Here is a 17,759-nt window from a genome sequence, read left to right on the forward strand (position 1 = left end):
CAAGGGGAGATGCTTTCTGGGATTTGGGGGAAGAACTGATTGTTCTGCTCCTCTAATTATACTCGTGGAACCAATAATTACTGATGCCTTGATACTGAGTATCCAACAAAGGGCTTGAAACTGGAACGGATTTGGACCCTACCTGCCTTCAAAACTGCTTTAAGATCAAGAGATGTCGGACCTCTGAGAAAAGTGCCTCCACAGATTAACAAAGAATAAAAATAATTAGAAAGCAAAAATTCCAGAAACGCTTCAAAATCAAAAATTCTAGAAACTCCAAAAACAAAACTTGAAATGACTACATCCTACATAACACCCTAAATGCACACAAGTGAAGTATTGTGTAGGCACTCTATTGGATGTTTTATAAGTGGTCTGGAGATGATTTAAATTATATGGGAGGTTATAGGTAGGTCCTATGCAAAGTCTATCCCATTTTATGTAAGTGTTGAGCTTCCACAGATTTTGGTATTGGGTTAGGTGGGTCATGGAACCAAACCTACACAGATACTGAGAGACAACTTATGTTGGTTCAAAGAAAATCTGATATTTCAGAAATGCAGAAAGTCAAAAGCAGAAGCCCTACTTCATTTTTGGGACCTGTGAAATACATCTTTTCCTAACTTTTCGTCTAAGTATTGAAATATGCATGCATACATGTGTTGGCTTTTTACAAATATATTTATCATTTCTATTTCATCCTTCCATTTGGGTCTTTCCTTATCATGACAGTGACTGTGTGTGAATGTATATGTGAAATGAGTCTCATTTCTTTCTTTCTGTTTTTGGTACTGGGGATTGAACTCCAGGGTGCTTAACCACTGAGCCACATCCCCAGCCTGTTTTAATATTTCATTTAGAGACAGGGTCTCACTGAGTTGCTTAGGGTCTCTCTAAGATTCTGAGGCTGGCTTTGAACTGTTTTTACTCCTGCCTCCACCTCCTGAGTGGCTGGGATTACAAGTGGGTGTGTTTTTAACGGTAACATAGAATTTCCTCATATGCATGTGCCATAATTTTGTGATTGATATCCTATAGGTGAATATTTGGGTTATTTCCCAAATTTACTATTACATATAACAGTGCACACTATTGGATGAGATACCATGTGGTTTAATTGGGTCAAATGGTGGTTGCATTCCAAGCTTTCTGAGGAATCTCCATATTGCTTTCCAGAGTGGCTGTACCCATCCAAATTGATTTATTCTAAGCAAGTGTCTCCCCATGTCATTTAAGTTTAGAGGCATGGGGTTCTGTTTCCAAGGATGTCATGCCACTGTTTAAAATTATTGTTGAAACTCCAAATATGTGTAGCTTTTCATCCACCTTTCCCACACACAAGTAAATGAATATCACAGTATCTCACTGGATCTCCAGTGCCCATACGTGCTTGCAGCTGATGGCAGGGTTGAAGTTTTGTGGCAGAGATCAGACAGCACATGCTCAGAATGTTTCTCTTCCTCATTTCTGATCCTTTTATCATTGGAGATGGAGCCCAGCAGCCTGCTTGAATCCTTAGGTAGTGTGACCCTAGAATATCGGTGGCATTATTTCTCCTCTCCATTAGGCACCAATAGCAAAAAAGCAAATTGGGAGCACACTTATAGCATCTGCAGTAAGTCTGAAGTTTGTGTGCATCTGTTGGGCTGCAGTGATGAGATGAATCCTCTTTGTTAATATGTGACTTGCAACTTGAAGCCTCCCCAGTCTCTGGATTATAAAGCAGGTTGCTCTGTGGGCAGCCTTTCAGCAAGAGAACACGTGGAACAGAGCAAGGGTGAATCTGGGAATTCAAAGAGCACACTGGAATTTTTTTTTCCTTTCCCTTTTGGTGGTGACTTTAGGTAACAGCTGCATCAAAACCTGGCTGATTCCATAAAGCCTTGCAAGTAAGGGCTGCTAGAAATGAGAGCACACTGAAGTATGTCAGCAAAAGAAGAACAAGGGGCTGCTCTTGTAACATGCACTCTAGTACCTTGACCCCTCTCCTAAAAAATATAGTTCCCAGTCAGGTGTGGTTGTGCAAACCTGTAATCCTAGTGGCTCTAAAGACTGAGGCAAGAGGATTGCAAGTTCAAAGCCAGCCTCAGCAAAAGCAAGGCCCTAAGCAACTCAGTGAGACCCTGTTTCTAAATAAAATATGAAAAAGGGCTGGGGATGTGGGTCAGTGGCTAAATGTCCCTGGGTTCAATCCCCTGTAAAGGGGGGATTTTTTGTGTATGCTAATTATATAGAATAGTGGGTTTGTTGTGGTATATTTGAAAGTGCATATACCACAACTATGACATAGACAAAGGGGTCAGAGGGAAAGATGAAGGGGTACAAGGGGAGGGTACCCTGAATGAAATATATCAATCAGACTATCATGAATCCTATAAAGGAAGAAACTTTCAAGCTTACCACAGAACTAAGACTCTGTCTACCACCAACAGATGGAGCTGGGGTGAGGGAGCTTATGTCATGTCCCTTTGGCTTGGATACAAATATTTCTTAACACCTTTTCAGAACCTAACACATAAATTGAGACTGAAATAGAAGACAGGAACTTATTATACTTGATCATGACCTGTTGGCATATTACTTAAGATCTATTGATTCCCTTCTATAATTCCACAATCATAAAGAGAATTGGAATCATTTTGTTAAAAGCTAGAATGCTAGGTAGTGCTTGCCCTGGAGAAAATGTACCAGAAGTTTGTGCCTCAAAGAAGTGGAGTGGAGTTACAGCTACAAACCTGTTTTCTCTGATATCCATTTCTAGTAAATTGTTTTCACACTATCTGAGCATCTCTTAATTAATTGGTAAAATGAATTTCTGAGCAGAATTGTACTGTGGTCTGATAAGCCAGAAAATCCTCTCTTATTCACCCCTCACAAACACTCTGTTTAGCATTTTTACAAGGATTCTCCCCTCTTCAAAGTTGAAGAATGATTGTTGTTTTTATTTTATCAATCCACATATTTTTAAAAAGTTTTTTTTTCTGTTTTGTTTTATACCTGAAATTGAACCCAAGGGCACTTAACCACTGAGCTATATCCCCAGCCCTTTTTCTATTTTATTTAGAGACAGGGTCTCACTAAGTTGCTGAGGCTGGCTTTGAACTTGCAATCCACTTACCTCAGCCTTCAGAGCTGCCGGGATTACAGGTGTGGACCACTGCACCCAGCTAAACATACTTTTTAATTCCACTTCTACACATGGGTGTATAAAATCAATGTGACCTCAACTGATGTAACCTGCAGATTAGCCACGGATTGGTAAAAACAAACAAGATTGGTGTCTATTTAAGCAAATGGTTAGACAGGTCAACACTTTTCACAGTTTGTCCTTGATTAGCATATACAGTTTCAGCAAGAATCTTGCAGTTTCTGATGTAAGTTCTTGCCATTATTTTTTATTGGGGAGGGGCAGGTATAGGAGCTGGGATTTTAACACTAAAGACTGCTGTCTGTTTTGTGGATAATCCCCAGTTTTTTTTTCTTTTGCATTTGACTGTGCAGATGACATAAAACATTTTGTGAATTGGAAAGTATGATCACATTCCCCCTCAGGTTTCATTGAGGCACGGATTCCTAGTGAATCTAGTTTGTGCCTGCACTTTTTTGGGGAGGTGAAGTATTTTTGCTCTGAAGGATGCTGCAGCCATTTTTCAAGTGGGAAAAAAGTCATCTCTAATACATGTGAAATTTTTCACTACCTAAGAGGAAGGGAGTTGGAAGACAGCCTTTTCTTTTTCTTTCTTTCTTTCTTTCTTTTTTTTTTTGTACCTGTGATTGAACTCAGTGGCACTCAACTACTGAACCACATCCCAGCCCCTTCCCTTTTGTATTTTATTTAGAGACAGGTTTTCCCTGACTTGCTCAGGGCCTTGCTAAGTTGTTGAGGCTGGCTTTGAACTTGCCAACTTCCTGCCTCAGCCTCCTGAGTTGCTGGGATTACAGGCATGCCCAGCTAGGGAGTAGTTTTAAGTCACAGAGACATTTGATCCGCATATTTGTGTGAGTAAGTGTCTTACTAGAGACATTTTTAAAAATAGTTTTTAGGTTGTAGATGAACTCAATATCATTATCTGGTTTATGTATTTTTATGTGGTGCTGAGGATTGAACCCCAGTGCCTCACTTGTGCTAGGCAAGCACTCTACCACTGAGCCACAACTCTAGCCCACAAAATAATTCATTAAAGCTCAGCTTTTCCTTCTGTCAAGTGGAGTATTACCAATATACTTCACAGGGTTGCAAAGAGGAGTTAGAAAAAGTGCTTAGAAGAATATATTCTCTATAATCCTTAGATGTTGTGATTAATGTATCATGCACGATTTCAAGTAGCTTACATCATAAGACACAGCTAAAAAGAGTGAAATAAATATCCCCCAGTGGTAGAAAGTGGTAGAAAAAGCACTTTGACACATTCTGGAGTCCTGATACATTCTTACTCTGGAATCGTGATACATTCTTACTCAGATCATGAATGGGGTTCTGTGTGCCCCTCCTATGGTCCATGATGGTTTTGCTAGGTTTTTATCTAGTAGGAGTACATGTAGAGCAGCAGATGACACAGCCTCAGGGCCAGGATGTATTTATCCACATTATCTGGAAAAGACCTGAGGTTCCTGGGAGAGGAAACAAACACTAGCTTATAAAGTTTCGTGGTACTAAGCATGATTCCAGATAAAGCAATGCTCCCCAGCTACCTGGTGACAGATTCCTGCTTGCTCTTCCTTTAAGCTAAGAGATGAGCAGAGGTTGATGGGCAGGGAGTGGGGGTGAGTTTGATTCTTCCTCATGGCTTTATCTTTGTGAAATAGGTTAGGGAGATTGTTATTTAGACCTTCATGTTATTTCTGTACCCCATAATGAGCGATTCTGTGCTAGACAAATTGATAGCACTCCATAAATAGAGATGACCCCCACCTTACAATGGGTCAACTTAAAATATTTCAACTTTACAGTGATGTGAGAGCAGATCTTGACAACCACTTTTTTTTTTCACTTTAAGTTCAATATTCAGTGAATTCCATGAGCTTTACCACACTGTGTTATAAATTGAGCTCTGTGCTGGGCACAAGGTTGCAGGCCTGCACCTGTAATCCCAGCAGCTTGGGAGGCTGAATCAGGAAGATCACAAGTTTGAGTCCAGCTTTACCAACTTGGCGAGGCCCTAAGCAACTCATTGCAACTCTGTCTCTAAATAAAATACAAAATAGGGATGAGATGTGACTCAGTGATTGAGTGCCCCTGAGTTCAATTTCCAGTACCCCCTCGCGACAAAAAGAGATATGATGTCAGTGATTTTGCTCTGCAGTAGACTCACACCACTGTAGTTTAAGGCAAGCTAGGCTGAGATTTGATATTTGGTGGATTATGTGTATTGAATGCATTTTCAATACAATGTTTTTAACTTCCTGTGGGCATCCTTTTATTGTAGGTTGAAGAGCACGAGTATTGATTAGTGGGTTGAGGATTGGGGGACAACCTCTAAATGTTTATGTCATCTATTGAAAAGCAGAGAATTGAAATAAACCTGTCTGTGCTTTAGTTACATATTAAAAATTCTTGATGTGCCTTATGCTGGTAAACGTATACCAAAATATTGCTGTAATGACTGATAACACTCAGTCTATGAACTTCAGTTTTCTCCTTTCAAAAGAGGTTCTATGCCAGGCATGGTGACACACCAGTAATCCCAGCAGCTCTGGAAGTTTAGGCAGGAAGACTGCAAGTTAAAACCAGCTCAGCAACTTAGCAAGGCCCTAAGCAACTTACTTAGCAAGACCATGTCTTTAAATAAAATATACAAAGAGCTGGGGATATGGCTCTGTGGTTATAACAAAAGAAGCTAGCCCAAGGTTACATGGGTTGTAAGTGACAGAATTTCCTTGGGGACCCATACAGCCTGGCTTCAGTGTTCATGATGTGGACTCAAAACTATACTGTCACCTCTAAGCAAAATTTCAACAGGGCTAATTTTAAGTTTCCTTAAGTTAGAAAAATCACACAAGAGCACAGTCTAAATCAGAGCTAAACTTGACTAAAACCTCTTGCTCTGTCCCATTTGCAAGCAGGTGCAGCTGTAGGTGGGGGAAATAGGTTCCTTCCTTCCTTTGAGAGTCCAGAATTACCCCTTAAAAGCCACACACTCCTCCTGGCTGTGTCTTCTCTCCCACAGGCATCCCTCTTTCCCCAGACTGTGCCAAGCATACATCACTCTCTTCACACAGGAGTCTCCAAGGGCCTCCAAAAGGATAATTAAGTTTTACCTTATGGCTGATTTTCTCCCTGGAATCAGCCACTGTGGAATTCTGAGGAACCAAACACTTGTCTTTATCACATTGTTTATTCTATATAATCCATTTTATTTTTTTTATTCTTGTACCAGGGATTGAACCCAACAGTGTTTAACCACTGAGCCACATCCCCAGCCCTTTTCTTGTATTTTATGTTGAGATAGGAACTCGCTGAGTTGCCTAAAGCCTCACTATATTGCTGAGACTAGCCTCGAAGTTGCCATCCTCCTCCCTCAGCCCCCTGAGCTGCTGGAATTACAGGTATGCACCACCACCCATAGCACATCCCCAGCCCCCTCCATCACTCAAACACTCATACTCCACCCCAACTGTACACTTTTGATTTATTTCTCAAGCTACCCCCTAAGGCCCTCTTCTTCATAGGATGCTCTTTTTGTCACCAAATAATGTAGATCAGTGCCTTGAAAATGAAAATGTCTTAATTTGAAGATTATTTTTTCCTTTGGTCATTCTAGGCAAAGAAATGGCATTTCTTCTCACTGTGAACCATCAGGATGCTGCAATGTAGGAAACATTCTTTGTTGATATTTTGTTCTCTCAGTGGGATCATTGTAGATATTTCTGTCACGTCATTCTGGGTTGTGTAATCCATCTGGGATACACTAAGGAGGATGGACATGGTCAGGAAGAAAAGGGCTATGGTGTCCAGAGCTCATCTCTGTCTAATGGTGGACTGTCATAATTGCCTGAAGCAAAAGGTAGAGCTATTGCACCTCTGAAGGGTGCACAGCTGCCTACGGATTGACCTGTGACAGTTTCTTACCCTGAAGTGTACAGGGTAGATCAGGCACAGTGGTGCATGCCTGCCATCCCAGCATCTCAGGAGGCTGAAGCAGGAGGATCATAAGTTCAAAACCAACCTCAGAAACTTAGTGAGGCACCAAGCATCTCAGTGAGACCCTGTCTCTATACAAAATACAAAATAGTGCTGAGGATGTGTCTCAGTGGTCCAGTGCCCCTGAGTTCAATCCCGGGTTACCCAGGTCCCTCCAAAAAAAAAAAAAAAGAGCTGCTGGAAAGGGTTTGGCATCTTTCTCACTCTGGGTAACGTGACTGTCATGTCAGTATTTTAGCCTCACATCAGTGATGCCCAGGCAGCCTTATCTATTGATGGTCATCTTGCATGCCCCCAATTGTAGCCTGTCCTCTGACTTTTGCATAGCTCAGTCCTGCACCATCAATGCTGCTTGATGTTGATAGTGACCATGAAATAATAAGAAGGTTGGGCATGATCTAGGTGGGTACATGCACACTTGGTGGCTAAAAGTTTTCATGGCTCTGTGTGTATTCATAAAGGACCATGGAGGGGTCAAGAGCATTGATTTTGAGGTTACAAATTAAATCTGGTGGGTAGGAAAATTTGCACACATAGAAACTATTAATAATGAGGATTGAATGTCTCTCTCCCTGTGTGTGCAGCTGGAAAGAGGAACCACTTTTGTGATACAGTTAAAAATCCCTCACCTACCAATTTATAACACTTTAGCTTTGGCTAAATCTCCAATTTCTCTTATTCTTCTGTAAAAGGAATGATACCATAGGGATTTATGAGCATTAAATAATTTGATGACCTTTGAATGGTAGGTAGTTGATACATATGTTTGTCCCCTGCATAGATAGTATTATTTTGGTGGATGTGGGTGGTGGTGATGGTGATATGAGCCTTGGAGACATTATGCATCAACCTCAGCATCCTAATATTGAAAGGAATAATGTTTCCAGGTATTCTGATTTATTTTCCACTCGGTACATACTATAATAACTATCTGGAAAACTATTGTGAGCATTCAATAAAATATCCTGCTGGATAGATTTTGGTCATCTTTGAATCCCAATACAATTGGGAGCTGTTTCACAGTCATTGAACAGTATAGATGTTGCTTATCATTTTCCTTCTGATTATAAGTATCCCCTAGGATATTATTTTTTTATTTCAGTATTGAGGGTGGAACCCAGGGCCTTGCATCTACTAGGCAAGTGCTCTACCACTGAGACGCATCTCCAGCCTATTCTGATTCTCCTTCTTATTATTTTGAGACAGGGTCTTCCCAAGTTGCTGAGGCTGGCCTGAAATGTGTCATCCTATTGCCTCAGCCTCCCAAGATGCTAAGATTATAGGTATGAGCCATCGTTACCAGCAAGAAACACAAGTTATTTTTTTTGTACCAGGAATTGAGCTCAGGGGGGCATTTTATCCACTGATCCACATCTCCAGTCCTTTTATATATTTTATTTAGAGACAGGGAATTGCTAAATTGCTTAGGGTCTCACTAAGTTGATGAGGCTGGCTTCAAACTTTCAATCCTCCTCCCTCAGACTCCCAAACTGCTGGGAATACAGGTGTAAACCACTGTGCCTGACAGGATATAGAAATTTCCATAGATGTTATCTTTCCATGAGAATTTTAAAGTTCCTCACTACTTGGCATATTATAGTTCTTGTTAATAGTGATTATCAATAGTTTGTCTTATGCCAGTCATTCATGATAGAGTTGATTTGTCTGTAGGGAGACACATCGCAATGTTTTGCTTGTCACAATTATGCAGACGTGCTACTACCATCAAGTGAGTAGATGACAGGGACACTACTAAACCTCCTGCAATGCACATGCCATGCCTCACAGCTGGGTCAGACCAGAATGTCAATAGTGCCAGGGCTGAAGCACTGTGCACTAACTGAATGCTCCTTGGAAGCAGCACTGTGTCCTATTCCCTGTTCTGAGCCCTGGCATGGGTCCCTATCAGTTCTACCTTGGGTCCTCAGGTACCTCCTGAGTTACATAGTCTACAAACAGTTAGCCCGTGTGTTTAGCATTTCTGCAGATTAACTTTGTGACTTCTAGATTTCAGGATTCATCCACAGCCATTTTTAATATTTTATTCAGGACAGGGTCTCACTGATTTGGTTACGGCCTCGCTAAGTTGCTGAGGCTGGCCTTGAACTCCTGATCCTCCTGCCTCAGCCTCTTAGAGGCTGGTATAACAGGTGTGTGCCATCATGCCCATCTCTCTTCTGTTTTTATTTTACATTTTTGATTACAGAGATTTAACACAGGGCCTTGGACATACACATATAGCATACAGTATAAATATAATTTTATCCTTTTAAAATATTAATCTAATAATATCACAGACATTAGGGAAAAAAACAGTATAAACACAGCTCAAAGCACTGTCCATGGACCGCCCTTGCTCTCAAAACTGTTGGTCCCCAGGCAATCGAGTACACAAAGTGAGAGAGTACAGAAACTTGGGAAGCCATGGGCCAGTGCTTGGTGGTTTCTGTTCTCTGTGGGTAGCTGTCTTCACCATATTTAAGAATATGAATTTCTTATACAAAATTACATATAAGAGTTTGTGAGGGGAATGGGGAAAAAATAAGGAGAGAAATGAATTACAGTAGATGGGGTAGAGAGAGAAGATGGGAGGGGAGGGGGGATAGTAGAGGATAGGAAAGGTAGCAGAATACAACAGTTACTATTATGGTATTATGTAAAAATGTGGATGTGTAACCGATGTGATTCTGCAATCTCTGTAATGTTTTGAATAACCAATAAATAAATAAATAAATAAATAAATAAATAAGCTAAGGAACAAAAAAAAAAAAAAAGAATATGAATTTCTTTTACAATGTATGACCTTTAAGTATTTAAACTTTGCATAATGGTTAAAATTATTGGATAATTCAAAGACATATTTTTCCAACTTTTATCATGTAAATGTTAAAATGTACAGAGAAGTTAAGGGAATTGTATAGCAAAGAATTATAAAACTACTAAAAACATGGATTGGGTTGCCATGCTGCTGATTGCAGGTCCAGCCAGTGTGGAAATGAAGCCTCTGTTTGGAAATGAACTTCTTCTGGAACAAGTCCTGCCCCTTATTTCATGTATTGTTTCTGCCTGCTGTCATACCACTCAATCAGGACTGAGTAGTTTCTACAGAGAACTTTAGGCACTGCTCCTCCACCCAGTAGCAATACATGGTTGTTTCAGAAGCACAGAACCCACATTTGGATCCCCAGTTTTAGCAGGTATTGACATTTAGGTGTCTTAAGTGCACATTTATGTCTCTTACCCAGTCTTACCCTGTCATGTCCTACCCCCAGTCTTCTGCTTATTTTATGGTTTTCTCCTTTCATTCACCTTTTGGTTTATTCTGATCCAACTTCTTTCCTAAATTTAATAGAATTTTTGGTAATTTTTTTTTGTCTTTGTGAGTGTATGTGGGAATGTATTATGGGTTTTTGTTTTTATTTATTTGTTTTATTTTGGTGCCAAAAAAAAAGATATCCCGAGTCAATTACAATAATAGTAAAACAGGAACACTTACAAGTGCCAGATGCAAGGCATAGTGAACTATGCCTTACATCAGAGTGAATCTGTCACCCCCTTTTTTTTTCTTTATACATTTCAGTGAAGGAAATAGAAATGTTTGATATCTTTGATTACATTTTTACCTTCCAGAAAGTAAGATCATTATGGTATTAAAAGAGTTTCTTATAAAATCCAGGACACAAAAACACAAGATTTCTCCTATTCATATTTAAAGCTTGAAAAACATTAAGTGTGCTGTATAACAGAAAGGAAGTTTCAACAGGGTGTTTTTTAGCCATTTAATTTTTTTTCTTTCTATAATGTATTTTGTGGAAACAATTGCTTTCTGGTCACTCATAAAACAATTCTACCTGTCTTCTATGAGGGGAAATATGTTGTATCAAAGGATTTCCTGCAACATTTATAAGGACCTTTCTTGCCCGAAGAATTCCTGCCAAGTATTTCCTGTGGAACAATAAAAATAGTTATCACTTGTTAGGTTTATTTGTTAAGAAGCTAATTATGATGAAATGATGAAGATAGTTGTGTCTTAAGTGTAGTTTTAAATTGATTTTTTTGTAACAGGCATTAAACCTAGGGGCACTTAGGCACTAAACCACATATTCAGCCCACTTTTTACTTTTTATTTGGAGACACGGTCTTTCTAAGTTGCTCAGAGCCTCAATAAGTTGCTGAACATGGATTTGAACTTGCAATAGTCCTGCCTCACCCCAGAGTTATTGCAATTGCAGACATGAACCATTGTGGCTGACTGAAATTAATTTTGATGATCAGAAAGCTAATATATCTTGCCTAGTAAGTCTCTCAATGACCCCTGAGAAAATGCTTATACTTCTATCAGCACAATACTCTTTGTTTTAAGATAGCTTTAGAAAATGGAACATCAATGTTTATTCTTAAATTGCAGTTTTTACAAATGTACTGGGTGAAACAACACAAGTAAAATATCTAGTAATTTTCATAAAGATCCTGAGTTATATTAAAATGCTATATCCACTTTCTCAATAATTAGAAAAAAAATTGAGTAAGATGGAATACATTGGTTTTGTATTTTTTTTAGAGAGAGGGTCTCATTGAGTTTCTTAGCACCTCGATTTTGCTGAGGCTGGCTTTGAATTTGTGATCCTCCTGTCTCAGCCTCCCAAGCTGTTGGGATTACAGGTATGCACCACCATGCCCAGGCAGAATATACTGTTTTAAACGAGTTTTAAAACTTCATTTTTTTTCTTGTTAGTGTAAGCATGTGAATCAAAGAAAACACTAGCAACATGGGAATAACAAATCTGTAGTTGCATTAAACAAATTTTACATTTTAGCAAATTTTTACTGTAGGCAAATTTCTTTAAGTATTCCAAAAATGTTAGACTACAATGAATTTTGCTGATAGGTGATGAGCCAAGTTTCAGGGTCTTGGTAATATTATGTGTGTTTGCCTCCAATTCCTTTCTGGAAAACATCTGATAAGAATTTAACTATTAACCAAATAGAAGTGTCTATACAAATGGCTCATTTATTTTTCTTACTCCTATCAATTTTTTTTCTTGAGGAATTTTAAAATTTTGAATATAAATGTTTATCTTGACTATTTTAATTAATGTTCTAGCATTTGATATGTTTTTCTCCTCACTTTTCTAATTTATCAGAAATTGTTTTGTACTGCTTATGGCTATTTTCCCCAGCTTAATATAATTTTATGTATTTGTGGAGCATATTCACCACAATGTAGTAAGTGGAATAACTTGATATTTTTATTTTTTTCAAGAATGTATATTCACCAAACCCTAGAATATTCAGTGGAGCAGGGAATAAATTATTTATCACTACCCAATAAAAAGAGAAGGTATAAAAACTATAAGGATGAAAATTTACTTTTTAAAAAGGAATGGAAATTTTTTGGAGAGAGGAAAGGTAAAAAATTTGTCTTAATAAATATAACAAATGAATGATTATTATTTAAAATAAAATCAGGTTATGTTTTTGAATAACATTTCAGAAGACTCCTCAACTTATGCCACTCCCATTTTGGGGGGTAATACTTTTAATTATGTAATTATACAATTTTACTATTCAGTATTTTCTATAAAACCAGTACTAATATACCATATTTTCAAATCAAGAATATGTATCAATCTACATATATATGCAAAGTTTACAGGCCATTGTAAAGCTATCTTCAAAATACTTTCAAGAAAATCAACATTCATTCAGTTCTGTCAGCTTTAAAATTATGATAAGAAACATTTAAACAACAGCAACAAAAAAATCAAAACAATGATGAAAGACTGATTAACCATGTATTTTTAAAACTAATAATCTGTACATGAATGCAGATTAGATAAAAGTCTGCAAATTATTAATATAATTCTGCATTAGTCTTCTCTAACAGTTCTTCCATGTGATAAGGAGGTAATTTCCTTCAGAGTATGGGCAAATTGTCCCATGTTTTGAACACACTCCATAGTGATTGCACGTAGAGACATTGTTCGTTCAAATTAAGAAGAAATGGAAGAGCAGCTGTGAGCTTCACTAGAACATTTTAGTTGACAAGAACTATTCATTAATTGTTTTGTGTGTGTGTGTGTGTGTGTGTGTGTGTGTGTGTGTGTGGTGGAAGTTTGGTAATCATTGCTTTTTAAATGCTACCAAAATAAGAAAAAGAAAAGAAGCAGCTGGTTCCTTCTAGAAAACACCAAATAAGTACACTGCTCATCTGTCATGGATGGCAATTCAATAAAAGCAAAGCCTCAAGGTACTCTTGGCACAAGGCTTCCAGAAAATTTATAGTCTGTGTGGACTGCATGTCTGCTTCAAGACCCCAAAGCAGAAAATAGGACTTTATGGGAACACTGGGAATGCTTCTGAGACTAGTCTGCACAAAAGCTAAGTGGAAAATAAACCTTAGTAACCAGTAGCAAGGTGAGTTTGGGGCAAATGGGGGAGTTGAAAGGCTCAAGCTTATAACTGGAAAATTCTACAGAAAATTAAAGCCACCACTCAGCACAGGCAAGGGTGCCTATGAATGAAGTATGGCTTACCATCAACCTTCTCTAATGTTGATAATAATGTTCTAGTCTGTCTTTTATATACCATGAGTTTCTATATGCTAGAGGAGCATACTTTTTAGACACTCAGCTCTGAGACTCTTCCTGATGGTTGATGATGTGAGTGAAGGGCACTTATGAATATTCATTTCTAATTTTAATTCCAGTGGAAGTGGTTTTGGTGTATATTTTAAGGTATTTCAGGCACATAAGTTAGCAGAATCACTCTACCTGAAATGTACTCCTTCATTTTCTATAGAAGGAAGGTATTCAACTGGACTCCAAGTTATAATCCTTGAAGATTTGTGTATTTTGTGGTTTCCTGTTGGATGGAGTTTGCTCTTATTTGTCGCAGAAGGAACTTTCCATGTGTCAGACCCAGAAATTTTCTGGTTCATACACATGTCCCCAGTAAGCTTAATCTTCTTGCTATAAAATTCTTTTAACGTAAGAGCACTAGTCTTCTGGGAATATGAAGGAATGTGCCTTCAACAAATCCAAAGTGTCCCCTGACTAATTTAGTGAACTACTTACATACAGAGGTTTTTAGCAAGAGCCACTGTGACAGTGATTTTAGCTGAAAAGTTGAGAAGCCAACCCCAAAAAGCAACTTAGAGAAAAGCACTGTGGTTACCAAAAGTTTTGACCAAGTCCTCAGATGGCTGTGCACTACGAGGGGCCAGAATATGGCATAAGCCAAAGTGTAAAGAACATCTACTCATTCTGCTGCAGGACATAACCATCTGCTGCAGATGGGCATGTGGATTGGAATCCACTGAGATTAGTTATGGAGGACTTGGCCTTTACAAGTTTGACCCTGAGTCACAGCAGTTACGTCCTGGGCACAGCTCAAGTGTTTAGCATTTTCTCAGCATAAAACAGCACATGGAATGGTCCTCCTTCCACTCAGCTCTTAGCCTTTTTTGCCTCAGGGACTAGAATCCACTGCTTTCCTGTGATCTAGTCCCCAGGTTTAAGAAACTGGCAAGATCCTGCCTGCTCAGAGTCTACTGCAGAAAAAATTGCCCATAAAGATATGGGCATCTGACTTCTGCCTTAGTTCCCATTAGTGTCATGTTTCAACCCAAGGACAATTTATCCTGTATTGCTACAACTTTGAAAAAGGCAGCTCTGTGCATTCAGTCTTCCTCACACATTCACCTTGTATTTGAAGAAAAACATTGCCTGGTGTTGCCTTCCAAAAGGACCTCTGTCCAGGATTCAGACTAGGAGAGGACAGCATTGTTACGATGGATGGATAGTGTTCACTTCTTAGGGAAGTAACCAATGTGGTTGCAAAATATTCTTTAATTACAAAAACCAGTTTGTTTGTTTGTTTTTAGCAGCATATGAACACTTTCTGTGACCATTGTGCATCATACACCTGGCTGTGTTCCAGGAAGGTTAAGGAAGAAGGCACTCAACAATTAAGTGCTGTCACTGCCAACAACTGAAGCTCAAAATTAACGACTTTCACTGGAATATCCTCAGTGTGATTACACAGAAATAATAATTCAAATTGGTACAGGAAGACCCTGAAAAACTATTGATATTGTTTCTTTTTAAAGCCACCATAATTTAGGATTGCTCTTTACAGAGGCAAAGTCTAACAGTGTGTATGAGTGAGTGAGTGAGTGTGTGTGTGTGTGTGTGTGTGTGTGTGTGTGTTTTCATACATGGAAGAAACCAAAATTTTAATTTTACTGACTGGGACACCCAGTAATGCATAGCCTTCTGATACTTTGGTCCCTAAGTAATATCAAAAAGGAAGTGCCTTGGCACAAGGCTTCCAGAAAATTTATAGTCTGTGTGGCCTGCATTTCTGCATCAAGCCCCCAAAGCAGACCATAGGGCTTCCTGGGAATACTGGGAATGCTACAGAGACTAGTATGCACAAAAACTAAGTGGAAAACAACTCTGAGTAAGTGGTAGCAATCATCTTCCAACTTAGAAACCAGTTCTGCCTCCTAAGTTTTCTAAAGTATTCACAAAAGTTCCCTGGCAAGTTTACAGTGCCCAATGTACTACTTGGTGTTACAATATGAAACAGTGTTTAAATGTCATTTTCAAAGGTTTTCTCTTGTAAAGCAGACTTTTTTGAAAGGCAATCAGTTGAGTACTTCACATAGTGAAATTCACAACAATATTTCAAAGAGAAAAGGCAGAATGGTTGAATTGAATAGTATCCCATTTGGAAAGATCCATGGCAGGAGCATCTGCTGGGGTCACAGTGTAAATAAAAAATAAGAACATCAAAATCCCTCATTAGATACACTTCTGAGGGCCATCAGTGAGGGCCATCAGTGAATATGATTATCAGCAGAAGGACAAAATGCACCACACAGACTGGGAAACACTCTAGATGGTGAAATGTGTGCTATTTTCACCTGAAAGTAAGTTGATAACAGTATTTTTGTGGTATAACTCAGACAAAAGTGAGTCAGGCTCTTCATGTCACTGCTCAAACCTCAGATTCTGGGTTACTGAAACTCTAGTGGATCTTTTCTTGTTTAGATAAATTTCTAAGGGGGAAAGCAACTAAAGCATCTAAAATATTGTTTTGTTCTGAAAGAAATTTTTCTAAATCTTGTCAGAGTTTTAGATTCCCAGATCCTTTCTTCAGTTTTGATCAGAACTTTTTATTTCATGCAACAATATTAGTTCTTGTTAAAGAGGGACTGCTAAAACTGCTTTTCCTCAAAACAGATTACTTGATTGTTTTAATAAAGTTACATTCAAATGTTTAAAATGGTGAAGTGTGTAATGAAGAATTACTATGGGTGATATAATCTTAGATTTTGATTGTATTCAGCTTTTCAAGGCCCCAATTCTATCACCTTGTGGAACTCTGTGTAATATGTCACCATCACTACTTTTTTCAGGTTTCTGATTGTCTTGATTTTCCACACTGCTTGTTGAAATACCACCTAAGAGAAGTCTGGTGAAGATTGATGCTGCTTAGTGTGATCCATTCTTCTGACTCCCTAACTTTTGCTAAATATGGTCCCTATCCAGCCATACACTGGTTTGTTTCATGACCAAAACCTTCTGCTGAGGCCTGATCTCTGGGCTGGGTCTACAGATTTGGACCCAGGAAATAGTCTCACCTGCTCTCCTCTCATAATGCTTTATGATGTGGCCTATTTGAGTGGACATTAGATCAAGACAGACTTTACAGTGCATGGAAATGGCACCTTCCACATTTTCAGACATACCCAGAAATTATTTAACAATGGCATCTATTGGGGTGCTATCATCCACAAGGGAAAAAAACATGCTGATCAAAGAGTTTAGCAATATATATCCTTTTACTCAGAAAAATACCTATAGTAACATTTTGAGTCTTACTATCAGGAGAATGTTGTGTATCTTGCATAAATTCTGCAGAAGGTGGTCTGATATTTTCCATTTTAAATCTCCATTTTTTTGCTATTTCATAGTGTTTGTATTTTTCAATGTCAAATTGTTAAAATTTAAGAAGCCATAATGTGTTGCTTTCTTCATTATATGAGAACAGTCAAGAAAGTAATATAAAAGTTGAAACTTCCATAGGCAGCAACTCTGAAAGGATTAGAGGATGTATTTCCATAGATTAATATTTTATGTGCATTTTCTGGACTTCTCTCAACTAAAGAACCATATCCCATATGACAAAGAAAGCAGCAGTAGCTTTTCTCTGATCAGAGCTAGTAAAATGAATAATTCTTCTCCTTAATCTTGTAATGCAGTTGAATTTCTTATTTTTGTTGCAAAGTTATCTGTAAACCATTTCTGAATTGAATAGTTTGAAATCTGCATAGAAGTCCTCATGTTCAAGTTTATTGCCTATGAGGAGAAAAATGTCTATTTGATGTACTTTTTTGGTCTGCTGTAGAAAAATGGGAAAGTGACGGCAATTAGTAATGTCCAGGTATAGATCATTGTGAAGGTGATGCATGTTCTGGACTACAGAGCTATAAATCTTCTTCACACTCAGAAATTTCAATCAATAGTGCCATGAACAGGCGCATGCAGTGGCCCAACTCATTTGCCCATCAATCCTCCACGTCATGGACTTATCCGAGGCCCAAAATAGA

This window comes from Callospermophilus lateralis, chromosome 8 (assembly GCF_048772815.1).
Source record: "Callospermophilus lateralis isolate mCalLat2 chromosome 8, mCalLat2.hap1, whole genome shotgun sequence".
Taxonomy (NCBI): domain Eukaryota; kingdom Metazoa; phylum Chordata; class Mammalia; order Rodentia; family Sciuridae; genus Callospermophilus; species Callospermophilus lateralis.